The sequence below is a fragment of the Lycium barbarum genome, chromosome 4 (assembly GCF_019175385.1).
Source record: "Lycium barbarum isolate Lr01 chromosome 4, ASM1917538v2, whole genome shotgun sequence".
NCBI lineage: Eukaryota > Viridiplantae > Streptophyta > Magnoliopsida > Solanales > Solanaceae > Lycium > Lycium barbarum.
This window is the reverse complement of record NC_083340.1, coordinates 72,250,460-72,264,575: the sequence shown is the minus strand read 5'-3', so window position 1 is coordinate 72,264,575 and position 14,116 is coordinate 72,250,460.

The window sequence follows — 14,116 nt, the reverse complement described above, 5'->3', positions numbered from 1 at the left end:
CTTTGCTTTGTGTGCTAGAGCTTTAAAATGGAATACCCGCATTAGAAGGTGGGCGCATGACTGAAATTAAAATGCCCGCATTATGAGGTGGGTGCCTGAACTGAAATTTAAAATACCCGCATTATGAGGTGGATGCCTGGACTGAAATTTAAAATACCCGCATTATGAGGTGGGTGCCTGGACTGAATTTAAAATACCCGCATTATGAGGTGGGTGCCTGAACTGAAATTTAAAATACCCGCATTATGAGGTGGGTGCCCGAACTGAAATTTAAAATATCCGCATTATGAGGTGGGTGCCTGAACTGAAATTTAAAATACCCGCATTATGAGGTGGGTGCTCGAACTGAAATTTCAAATACCCGCATTATGAGGTGGGTGCCTGGTCAAGAAGTGGTAAAATAGTTTGCTTGGTTAAGTTCATCCAAGTTTGGGAATGGAGGTGGCATGGGCAAAGTCCGACGAATCCTATGAGATGGAGTCATATGTGGCGGAGTTGGAGAAAATGACCGATTTTGAAGTACCATGTGACTTAATTCAGCAACTCGTCGCTCCAGACGAGCAATGATCTCTAAATGTGTTTCTGGTTCATTAGAGGACGTGGGATCACTCGTGATCGGTAAACTAAGAGATGGCTCAGATGAAATGGTTGTATTGATCAAACTTTTCTTCATTTTAGAACGAGTTTTTTTTTTTTTAACCAGGCGATTAGTAATGAGTCAGAGTATAATTTATTGGCTTTAGACTGTGTGAAATATGAATGCTCCGCTAGTTCCCCTTTAGCACAAGTCAACCTTTTGTTTTGAAAATGAGTTTAAAAAAAAAAAAAAAAAAAGATAAAACAAGAAAAGAAAAAGAAAACGAGTCAGTATAGTGTAACGACATGTTATTGCACATAATACATCGCGTTCTATAATGCAAGGGACCTCTTTATGCCAGAGGTAGGCCTAACGAACATTTGAAGGACAAACATGTCTTTTATGTATCATTCCATAACTCTACCTAAAACTAATTACAAGAATAATAAAAATTTATTACATGCCAATTTAATAATACAATTCAAAGTTAATCTAAGATATCTAACACTTCATCTCCACTAATTTCCTTTGTTTGTCTTCAAACCTCCGGCATTAATTGGATGCTCCACGACAACCTGTAACAAAATGTCTGAAATATTTATCTATAGAGTACTAGGTCCACATATTCCACACATTTGTCCTTCAAATAATGCACATAAATAATGAATAGTGTCACTTAGAGTCATAGACTCATTTGGACATTTGGTAAGGTTGACTAATGAACTTAATACACCAAGGGTATTAAGCCACCTAGGTTTAAAATGATGCATGTCCTTACAAGGTTTTGATTTTCGCTCTACCTAGGTAGACTAAGAGTGGGTTTACTAGACACAAGGTTCCCGAGCGGACTGCTCGAGTGAGAAGGCTACGCGGTCCCCGTTATTCGGGCACCCCGCGCATACGCCAACTCACCTAAAATTTGGATTCTACGAAGAAATTTGCGGGTGCGCTAAACACACCTCGCGTGTACGTGTGATAGTGTGAGTTTTCCAGAAATGGAGGAAATATGAACCGAATTCCAGTTTAAAGAAAGCAGTAACATAGAAAACTTGTCATAATAAAGCAGCCATTTAAAGCACATAAGAAAACAACAAAGCAAAAATAAAGGCAAAACACCCAAAACATCCAATTAATTAATCATTAACCTAAGTTGTTATGGTTAAGAACCTAAATGTCCCCAGCAGAGTCGCCAAGCTGTTATACCCCATTTTAACCGGGTTAATTTAGAGTACAACATATTGGTGATTCCTATTTATTTTTATTTTTAGGAGTTGCCACCTAATTAATTTAACGGTGAATTAGGACACCTAGATGTTAACTAAGGTAAAGTTAAAACTAAACCTCCATTAATTGTCTGCTTAACCAATGTGATTCTAGGTAAGGGTTCTTTATTATCCTAAAAGGAAGGGGTTAGGCATCCTTTAGAATCCATTAACTACGGTTATCCGGCCAAACTTAGGTTAATTAATTAAGGCTAAATACGGTGCTTGAATTTTAGAAAATGACTTAAAAATATTGCTAAAGTTTTAAAAGGAAATAATGTTAGTTAAAATAATATTTACAGAAAATGCAATAATTTGGATAAACGAAAACTTCAAATGCAATTTTTGAAATAAGATTTATGAAGGTTGATAAAACTTTAAATGAAAGTATAATAGTGCTATTTAAAATAATACTTGTAGCAAATACAATAATTTGCCTATAAATAATAATTTTTTAAGAGATTTAGTAAATGTGAGCTTTAGATAGAAATTATATTATATGAATTTTGCAATGTAGAAAACCCTAGACTTATTTTAATATGATGCAACGGGCATGAGTTTTCCTTTTTATTGGCTCTATTTAACTATATTTGGCTAAATACATGTATAATCCAATCAATTTTAAATATTTCATAAAATGTACTTGGATTAATGTTTACATACTAGCGACGTTTCGAGATTTTTTTAGATAGTAAAATAAAGCACAATTCCTTTAGCTCAAAATATGCTGTTTTGAAAATCGATTATTCCAATGAAAGATGAATATTGTAAATACTATATATAATTTTAACGTAACATAAAAACAAGAGTGAAACCTATGGAATTAATTACGATTTTTAGATTAACCACCGTTACTAAAGCTAACCCTACTGATTCATTAGGAATCATCTAAACTAAAAATGAAAGTGTTAGTCATGCATAATGGAAATCAAATACATAACAAAACAAAAAAAAATAGAATGAATGCATGCCAAATAAATGGATATGGTTCGTTTGGACCACTGTTGTAGTCCTTTTCTGCCTCTGGGCTTTGGCCCAGAAACTTCTTCACACTGCCCCAAATGGACTGCAGTTCTGTTTTGCTATATGGGCCTCGGCCCAGAATTTTATTTGCTGCGGATGGATTGAATGAGGAATGACTCGAGAAGATTATTTCGTTGGGCTTTAGCCCAACATCAAATGCGGAGGGAGACGAGTCCCTTGGACTCGTGTGCGATAGTCATGCCCAAAGACAAAAGAAAAGGATTAGTGTATAATCAATAAATAAAGCCATATATAATGTAAGATTCAAAACAAGCAAATCAGCAACTTGTATACATACTATGTATATCTAGGTATATTTCATGTATACAGATTCATACACAGTACACTTGCAATGCACGGACACATGAAATGCTAGAAGCGGACACAGAATCACCAAACATTCATGCAATTTCTTGCTTTTAGGCTGGAGAAAAGATGTACTTCAATTCATGCTTTGAAAGAATGTATTTCGATTCATTATAGCACCAACAAAATGATCAAGAAGGCCATAAATCACAAGAACATTCACACATCAGATGCTGGGAATAACAGTTAGTCATTAGAAACATTTGGACAGAAATAGGAGGGGAAACATATGATTCAAACAGGACATTAATTATCTTAATAACATAGTTAAAGCAGCAGATGATTTTTTTGGGTGAATATGTTGATGGTTTTTTTTTTTTTTGAACAAACAAATAAAAACAAAACTTAAACCGAGTGCAGCAGCCTAGCCTCATATATCCCTCTTCGAAGTAGTCCAAATCACGTAGAACAAGATAGATAATCAAACAGACAGGATAATAGATTACTGATACAAATTTTCAATCTTAGAAGTGTAGTAAGTTGAGGGCAGTGGCTGCACATTATTGTCAACAATAGACAGTAGCCTCTAAATCACATATGCAGCCCTTATGATCACCCAATGCCATCCCAAACTTCAATCCAAATCACAAAGAAATCAGACAAATGGACAGATATTGACTAATCATTTGAGTTTGAGGCCGTTTTATACTTAACTACAGATTGACATGAGAGAATAGATATGGAATGCTTTTTTTAGAGACTAAGGCGTATTATCCTAATGTAAAGCAGCTTAATACAATTTCCACATCAAATTGGGTGCATATAAGCTTGAATAGTCATGCTATAGTTTTTAAATGCTACCTCAAATTCATTTTTTACATATAAGTACTTCATGCGAGTGATTTGAAACCTTTTCAGCCCCTTATAAACTAAATATACCAACTAATATACATCTAAATGGGTATGAGATTGAATGTCTCAAGCCTACCCACCTTTAACATTCCTCAGAAGTCAGTCATACCAAATAGAAACAACAAAAGGGAAATCATGCTGAGGTATTGAAACTAAAGAAAATCATGAATACGGTTGCACACAGAATCAAAACAAGAGGGTAACTACAAAAAAAAAAAGACTGAACCAAACAGGGGACTAACTACCCCAAATTGCGCCTAGTAGACTTAACAACAGAAACCAATCATTCTAACACATACACAGATATTTAGACTATGTACGCAACTAATGGTATGGACATAATTATGCAAATTGTAAGCCTTAAACATGCAAGACTAAGCCATTCAAGCATGCCAACATGATCTTTGAAGTTGACACAGGCAGATAGCATATCATCTTCTAGGTTCAACTAATCACAGGGAGACCAAATATGTAAGGAAATTTACCAAATAAGATAAGACTTAACATAGATAAAATGAGCAGTAGGTGACTTAAGATGAACATGCACAATTTGCATTAGGTGTGACTAAGATTAGGCGTATACGCAATTAAACAACCAACAACTAACTGAACTTATCTAATAAATTACAAATTCAGTGCTAAAACAAACATGGTTAATGAGCTGAATCAAGTGAGATAGAGAAAAACTAATGCACAAACGCGATTGACAGATCATCTAATCTGAAACAACACCTGATTAGTCCAACGACATACCTCAACAATGTAAACTTGAAGCACCGGGTGAATCTAAACTTTCCTATAAAGCTAACATACACACGGAATTAAACTAAACAGGACTGATTATGCTTAATTCAACCAGAATAACTCCGAACGAAACTAAAATACGACTAAGCGAACAAATCAACAAAAACAGTTTAAAGCATTCAAACGATTGCTAAAATAACTTAAAAGGAGGAAATTTACCTTCTTCGGGTGCAGCGAAGTGAGGCGAAGGTTTCGATGTCTATTCGAACACCACACTCCGAATTTGTATAGATCCGAAGCAGAACCCAGAGCGAAAAACGGACAGAAATGATTTGATATGTTTCTTATCAATCACCAAATATACAACTGCTACAAATTGATATATTTTTAGGGGGGTTTTCTCAAAACTTGTTTGAAAAGATTTCAGGTTTTTCGATCTGATTTCAGTGTCTTTCGATGATCTTCTTTTTTGCAAGGGAATTCTTTTTGGGTTCCAAAAAACCTCCCTTTTTCAGACGATTCAACCCCATTTTTATGGGGTTTTGGGTCGAAGGAAATGATGAAGGGAACAGAGGGAGAAGGGGAGCGGGGACAGAGGGAAGTGGAGGCGACAGTGAGCGTGGGGAACAGGAAGGAGTGAGGGTGGCAGTGGCAACATGGGGGACAGGGGAAGGTGGAAGTGGCAGTGGCGTGGGGGGACAGGAGAAGGTGGAGGCGGCAGTGGCGTGGAAGAGAGAAGGGAGAGAAAAGAGGAAGGGAGAGGAGAGAGAGAAGGAAGGGTGAAGGCGGCGGGTGGAAGAGGAAAAGGAAAAGAAAAGAAAAGGGGGGCGTTTAGGTTTAGGAAGAGAATGGGCCGTCCGGGTCGGGTCGGGTATTGGATGTGGTGGGCTAAAATATATGGGCTGGGGTATTTAAAATGCGGGCTAATCGATTTGGGCTACTGAATTAAAAGAATGGGCTGATTGAATTAAAATGTGGCCATGTAAATTAAAAATGTGGGTTGATTTATGAATTGGTCCGAAAATAGTATGTTTTGATTGGGCTACTACATTTAAATAAAAGACCTATTTAAATAACTTGTGTTAAAATATTACTTAATATAAAATATGCAATTATTAGTGCTCAGATAAAAAAATGGCGTTGTAATAGCCGTGCAATAATATTTCGAAAATCCACAGTAAATAAACACTATTATTTAATTATGCAAAGATAAATGCGATGCGTGTGCGTAAGCTAGTAAAATGCCGAAATGATAAAAATTGTGAATAATAATAATAATAATAATAATAATAATAATAATAATAATAATAATAATAATAATAATAATAATAATAATAATAATAATAATGATGGCTAGTAACTGTAATGGAATAATGAAACGTCGGTATTGATAAGAGGCTAATAATTATAGTAAAATATAAATATATATTTTTTAATTTTCCAAAAAAATATTAGAAGCGTAAATAGGTATTTCGGAGGAGTGGCGGGACAAAATTGAGTGTCAACAATGCTCACCTTAAAATGTTAGTTCCTTCAAGGTGAGATATGATGAATATGATCACTTCATAATGTAATAGGGGGTTCTCGACCTTATGTCACCCCGATATTGTTATAGATTGTCTATAAGCTCTAATGCATGTCCTATGACTAATGTTCTGAAAAATTACGAGTCTATGTTCATAGGGGGTTTCATATGAGATAAAGGTAAGAGATATGCCATAGATACAATAATGGTGATGAGGAGCCTAAGTTTAGAGATTATAAAGCCTATCATACGATATTTTTATGAAGCTCATGCTATGAATATGATATGATTTTCATAGATTGTCTTTAAATTCAAATGCATGCTCTATGAAAAGTTATGATAAGTTTATGAGATGCATGTGATGATAAAAGATTTTCGTAGTGATGGCAATGATGATGATGAGATATACCGAGCCTTGTAATGGTCGGGTATGGAAGACATGTATGTGATACTGTCAAGCCACTACGTGGCCGAATACGGATAATGTTTAATGTGTATGAGCAGATACGGTGCTATGATATATATGATACGATGATGTATGCGCTATGATGATACATGTACTATGATTATATATGATATAGGTATGAAATGCATCCACCCTTAAAAGTTACGCAGGTTATATCTTCATCTTATGTCTTATGATTTCTCTATTAAGTTCATTTCATTCATGCCTTACATACTCAGTACAATGTTCGTACTGACGTCCGTTTTCTTTGGACGCTGTGTTCATGCCCACAGGTAGACAGGGAGGTGATCCAGACTCGTAGGAGCTATTAGCTGACTTGAGAGCACTCCATTGTTCCGGAGGTGCCATTGATTTATTCTTTTGTGTATATACATGTATTTTGGGCACGACGGGGTCCTGTCCGGTCCTTATGTCTAGCACACTAGTAGAGGCTCGTAGATACGTATGTGTGGGTAGTATGGTCTCACGATTTCCCACGTGTATATATGTATTATTTTGATAGCCGAAGGACTTATGTATATAAAGGTAATTATGTTTCAAATGAAAATGGTTTTCCCTATGATTAGAAGTATGAGAATAATGAATGAACACAGGATGAATATGATGAGTAATAGAATGAGTGGTGCTCGGTGGTTAGCCCCGGGTACCCATCATGGCCCCTAGTCGGTTCGTGACAGTATTAAAGAAGGACAAGGCAACAGAATGTCAAAGTTGGTAGATGCTGAGATAGGAGCAACCTATACGGACCGTATAATATTATACGGGCAGTATAGTTGGGCGTGTCGAAGGATTTAAGACAAAACAGAGAGTTGTGTTTGAAGAAGGAGTTTCACGATCGATTTACACGGGCCATGTAAGTTTATACGGACCATGTAATACCAGCTTGTGTTTTTCTCTGACGAAGTGAAGACTGAAGGTCATACAATTTTATACGGGCCGTGTAATGTTATTCGGACCGTATAAATTGCCGTCTAGGACTTAAGTGCAAATTTTGTAATTTTACGTTTTTGAAACCTATAAATAGTCCAATGTAGGGTTTTATTTATCATCAGTTGTTACACTTTGACTCTTGACTTATAGCCTTGAATATTCCTTTGTTTTTGAAGCTTTCAAACATCAATTCAAGTATTATTAATTCCTCTTTTCATCAAAAGTAAGCAATTATGAATTTCTCAATTTTTTATTTCTTGTTCTTTGTCATGAGTAGCTAAGCACCTTAACTACTAAAAAAATAGGATTTCCCGACCTCAAAAAACCGACCTTAGTTGAGGTCAGAAAAAAACCGACCTCATGAGGTCGGTAAAGTAGTAATATTTATTTTTCAATTTTTTTAAAAATAAACCGACCTCATGAGGTCGGTAATATTGTGCTAAAATTTGAAAAAATAATATACCGACTTCACTAGGTCGGAAATTTATTTGATACTAAGTATTATAAATTATTTTTAATAAACTGACCTCACGAGGTCGGTATTCTTTTAAACGAAAAATAAAATAATTAAAATTACCAACATCATGATGTCAGTTTATTTAATTAAAAATATTATAAATTATTTTTAATAAAGTCGGTATTATTTTAAATTAAAAATAAAATAATTAAATATACGGACCTCATGAGGTCGGTGTAACTAGTCAAATAAAATTAAAATCAGACCCAAACCCTTGTTTTTCCCATTATTCTATCTTTTCCTCTCACCATTTCTCTCCCCCTTTCTCTCTTAACCCTAATAACGTCGTCACCATCATTCCTACTGGTCACCGTCGCCGCCATCCCTACCCAGTACCGTCGTTGCTGTCGCCGTCCATGGCCAACCATTTGAGGTATGCTTTCTTTGTTTTCTTGGCTAAGAAATTTGCTAGGAGGACCAGTTGAAAAAAGCTTGTTTCAGATATATATAGCTTGTACCTCATAAGATTTATTATCAAAATACAAATGGGAGCTAGTGACTAAACACCTAATTTGTGTGAAGTAGTTCAGAATGCGAGAGTCAAAATAGGGTACTTTTGCTTATTTTGTTTATGTTTGGAGACTAGCTTTAGTCTGATTCATTTGTTTCAATATATATTGTTTTTGATTTGGTCCAATTTTGATTTATTTGCTTATACTAGATCACCTGTGGTGTTTTCTTCGAGAGGGAGACTTAAAGAAAGCCTATGTGGTGTTTGATAAAATGTCAGAACAGAGATACCGTCAAAAAAATTAATAGTACCTTTGATTCAAATTAATAATTACAAGTATTTCTTTATGTGAATTATATAGCACTTTGAACGCTAGTAGTTTGAGCAGTTTTAGTACCTTTTTTATGAGTTAGATTAGAGTTGTTTCACATGTTATCATTGCAGTGTTTTCTAGGAATAGATATATAGTAGGAACTAAGGAGTAGTAGGACTTGGAAGACAAATTAAGATAGAGTGAACTTTTGGAAAATTTTGGTTGGGAAAATGGAGATAATGTAAAGGAATATAGGGAACTTATCCAAGCTTGAAGGTGCAGATAATTTATTTATTTTGTGGTGTATTATCTTCCATTCTTCACAAATTCTATTGAAGTATATCTGAAAATTAAAATATTCAGGAAACTAATTACAAGATAATTACTCAGTGATCAATTATGAATTTTAGCCTTATCTCTGTTTACTTCTTTTGTGCTATGGGGTTCTAAAGATTGATTCTTGATTGACGCACTTATTTTTTGTATTTGACATTTGTTAATTTGATATATAGTTGTGTTAAGAAAGGGGAGGTTGAGTTTAGGTAATTCAAAATCCAAAGCTATGGCTTTTTCCTCCATATTTTGCTGCGTCAAGGGTTCAGAACGGTATGTTTACTAAATTCCTTCAAAGCTATTACCTTTATCACTGTCTTGTTCTAATTAAGCTTTACGTTAAGTTGTTTTTACAAGTTTTGTACTAGACTGCTCTAGACACTATTGCATTTGTTGGAATGATATATTGAACTGAAAGGCTCTAGTTTTATTTGAATAATTTCTTGTTGTGTAGCTTTCTTGTTGTGTTGATTTGGGAAATATTGCTTATTGAAGTGCAGTAACCTCTTTCTCTTTTCCCCTTTACACTGAATTGATTTTTTATTTTGCATTTGAAATGAATCTTAAATGAAAAAGTGGGGATTCATATAGCCGAACTCGAACTTGGTTGGGACTAGTTGTTATTGATTTTTGATTTGAAATAATACAGAAAAGGGCAAGCGAAGAAGGAGCCAACATGGAGGGTTTTTTCTCTGAAGGAGTTGCACTCTGCTACAAATAATTTTAATTATGATAACCGAATTGAAGAAGGTGGTTTTGGAAGTGTTTATTGGGGCTAGTTGTGGGATGGATCTCAGGTAATGAACTGCTATAATAGACCAACAGTGAATGTCTTCTTGCTTATTGATTTAGGAAAAAACAAGTAGTATGTGTTTTCTACTTGTTAACTGATTGGAGCAATTAGATAAAACATTATGTAGAGTTGCTTGAACAATATTGATACACTTGAGTCTATTCCTATAGCTTTAATTTAAAGTCACGGTTAGTTTCCCATACAAAGAGTTGGATCATGGTCATTCACTTGGATTTAGGGATCTCAAAGGAAGCTTTTCAAGGTAGTTGGTGATGAGTTTTTGGTAGTAATTATGACTGTTAATGATATAACAGGTTCCAGGCCGTAGCTGGTAAATAGATGAATCTTGAAGATCATTCGGATTTTCTTTGAGAGGTTGCTGGGGTTCCAGGCCCTAGCTAGTAAATAAATGGAAGTGGCATTAGTAGTCAAAAGTTCATCTTTTATTCATAAGTGTGTTCCAAAAACCCCATGTTCCGACTATTTTGGTAGTTGGAAAAATGCGGCTTTCTAGTAGTGTAAGTGTAAACACTTGATACGGTTAAGTTTTTACCTATGGGTGCTAAGAGGGAAAAAGAAAGAGTTAAGGGAAGAAGTATTTAGCTGGCAATAAATGTTTTTGATAAATATAGCTTGTACCTCATAAGACTTATTATCAAAATACAAATGAGAGCTAGTGACTAAACACCTAATTTGTGTGACGTAGTTCAGAATATGAGAGTCAAAATACTTACTTTTAAAGGTCGGAGCTTAATCATTTCTGATTAAGGTCGGTTTGCTCTTTACTTTAGTGTTCTTTAACTTTCAGTCATTTCTCTACTTGGCTTTAGCCACATGTTTTCTTATGATTTGATTTCGATATTCGGGTAAGAGATCAAGCAAATGGTTGGCTGATCAGACCTACGTAAGCATCCTTTTATTTTTCACAATGAAAACAGTCCAGAATGGATGATAGGTCAATAGTTACACATGCACATGATCCATTCGGGTTTTGGTTTGGCTATAGAATGTCATGTGGTAGGTGTTATTTCAATCTGTGAGAAGTCCATGTTGGTTGAAGTGTTAGGTAAAGAAATACTAGTCCTTTTTCTTGTGGTGGTCAATGGTGTTGGTTGCTTGATGGCTGGTTCTTTGCAATTCAAGAACTCAACTAATGGCACTGTTTTTTCATTTTCAACTTGTTCTGCTCTTGCTATAGTCCCTAAATATCCAAAATTAGGTGTCCATGGACTTGCTTTTACTATTTCTCAGTCAAATGATTTTAGTACAGCTTTACCAAGTCAGTATTAAGGCTTACTAAATGCAACTTGATGTTGGTAACTTTTCCAACCATATATTTGTTGTTGAATTTGATACAGTACAAGATTTGAGTTTGGTGATATTAATGACAACCATGTTGGTATAAACATCAATAGTTGAAGGTCTAATATGTCTGAAACAACAGGTTACTTTAATGATGATTTGGTTAAACAATATCTGAATCTTGAATGTGGTAAGCTAATATTAGCATGGGTTGAAATTTAGTTAATGCTAGCTAGTCTTTCAACATCTTCGAAAAAACCCAAGTTGCCACCTTTTTTCTTATCATATATATCTTTCTCCATTTTTTAAAGAAAATATGTATGTTGGTTTTTCTGCTTCAACTGATTTTGCTTGCAAGTTCACATTAATGTGTTTGGTTGGAGTTTTAAGTTGAATGGTGAAGTTGAATTTCCAGACTTGGATTAACTTTCAGCATTGCCTGGTCCAAAGAAGAAGCACACTGGCTTAATTTCACCTAATATATGTTGGCCCCTTTGTTAATGTGATATACAAAGAGCACAAGCTCCCATAACCAAATCTTAGTACTGACCAATATTATCTTCATAACATACAAAGAGTAAATATAGAAGCTTAGGTTATAAGACTAAGATAAATCTCTCATAAACATAGCACTTGAAAAAAGAACCTCAGGGTTCTTTAATCACTGCACATTTTTTTTTTGAGTGGACCTTTTTTTTTTTTTTTTTTTGTTATTTCAATTTAAAGGAAATAATTCAAGTTCTTCAATTATGTTGTATCATTGAACATGTTCCTGCTATATATGACCTCTTTGCATTCCGTGTATTAGTCAGTCTTGTAGATCAAGATTTTGAAGAGTCTATCTATTATATTTTAGCTTAGTTTTTTCTGTTGAATTCGAGATTTATGTTGGTTGCTAATTTTACCTTCTAATTTCATAATCAAAATCAACAATCAAAGGCAGAGTTTCTTCGTACTCAGCCACCCAACACACAGCTGACACAAGAACAAATGGATGAAAGGTGGCTTAGGAGTGTTGGCGGTCTCACTAGGTTTGGCACAGCTTATGAAATGCCACATCGTGCATTTCGTCAATACCGATCGCCCCTAGAAGGCCAAGAGTCTTCCAATACTGAGTCGTTCGGTAGAGTGACTGCTATGGCCATGGGGCAAAAGATTGCTGCGCTATCTAGCCAGCTACAGGCCTCGGAGGAAAGGGAAGGCGGAGGGACGTGCAGTTTGACGGTATGAGGACCCAATTAGACACATTACTTGTTTCGAGGGGATGATGATGGGACTCACATGTCAAACATACAAAGGCATGTTTGAATGTTAATGTTGTGGTGGATTTGTGGATTGTATAAGTAGTCTAATGTTGTAGACTAACTTAGTGTAGACTAGCTTAATGTTTTGTGGATGTTTCTGAAGGTTGAAGTAGTATAATGTTTTGTGGATGTTTCTGAAGGTTGAAGTAGTCTAATGTTTTGTGGATGTTTGCAAAAGTTGAAGTAGTTTAATGTCTCTTGTGAATGTTTGCATGATATTTTGATTCAACTTTGAAGTAGTTCCGAATTGAATTTGATGTAGTGCAAGTTGTATAGATGTGTTTGTTGAAGTTGTTTAATATTTTATGTATTTGTATTAGTTTGGTGAATTGTTGGCAGCTATTTACGCTGGTTTTAGTTGAGTATAAAATTGTTTTCATCTTGACAAGTGGGCAGTTGCAAAAGCAGCTAGATCCGACCAATTTTTTTGCAGAATACCGACCTCATGAGGTCAGTCTCCTGCGAAATATTTCCTGAAATTATAAATTACCGACCTCATGAGGTCGGTCTCCTACAAAATATTCCCAGAAACTGAAAATTACCGACCTCATGAGGTCGGTTTTCTGCAAAATATTCCTAGAAACTGCAAATTACCGACCTCATGAGGTCGGGTTTCTGTAAAAAAAATCAGAAATTGCAATATACCAACATCACGTGGTCGGTAATCTAAAACAATATTATATATTCATATAAATTACCGACCTCATGATGTCGGTAAACTCATATAATTATATTATTCATATAATTAACCGACCTAATGAGGTCGGTATAATTAAATAAATAAAAATTATTTTGTCTATATCGACCTCGTAAGATCAGAAAGTTTAAAAATAAAATAAAAAAATAAGTCAATATACCGACCCTGTGAGGTCGGTAATGATTTTGTAAAAAGAAAATATTACTATACCGACCTCATGAGGTCGGTAAATTAAAAAACTTTTATCTAGTTTAAAATTTTTACCGACCTCATGAGGTGTAAATTTCCGACCTACTCTTTACAGGTCGGTTTTGAGGTCAGTTTTTTGAGAAAACCGACCTTATGAGGCCGGTAATAGCCATTTTTTGAGGTCAGGAAATCCTCTTTTTTTAGTAGTGCTTTACTAAGGTTGTGAACCCAAACATGGGTGCTTTGTGATTGAGAATTGTGACTGATATATGCATAATGGATAGGGTTTATTTATTCTTCGTTCTTCATTCATAATTAATGGTGATTAAAGCCATAAACATTATTTAACTTGGGAAAGTACTTAGGGTTTGGTAAGAATAAATAACAAGAACTCAAGGCGTTAACCCTTTTTTAATAAATTCACATAGGAATAAGAGGAATTTACTTGGCATAATTAACCGTTCTTCATATC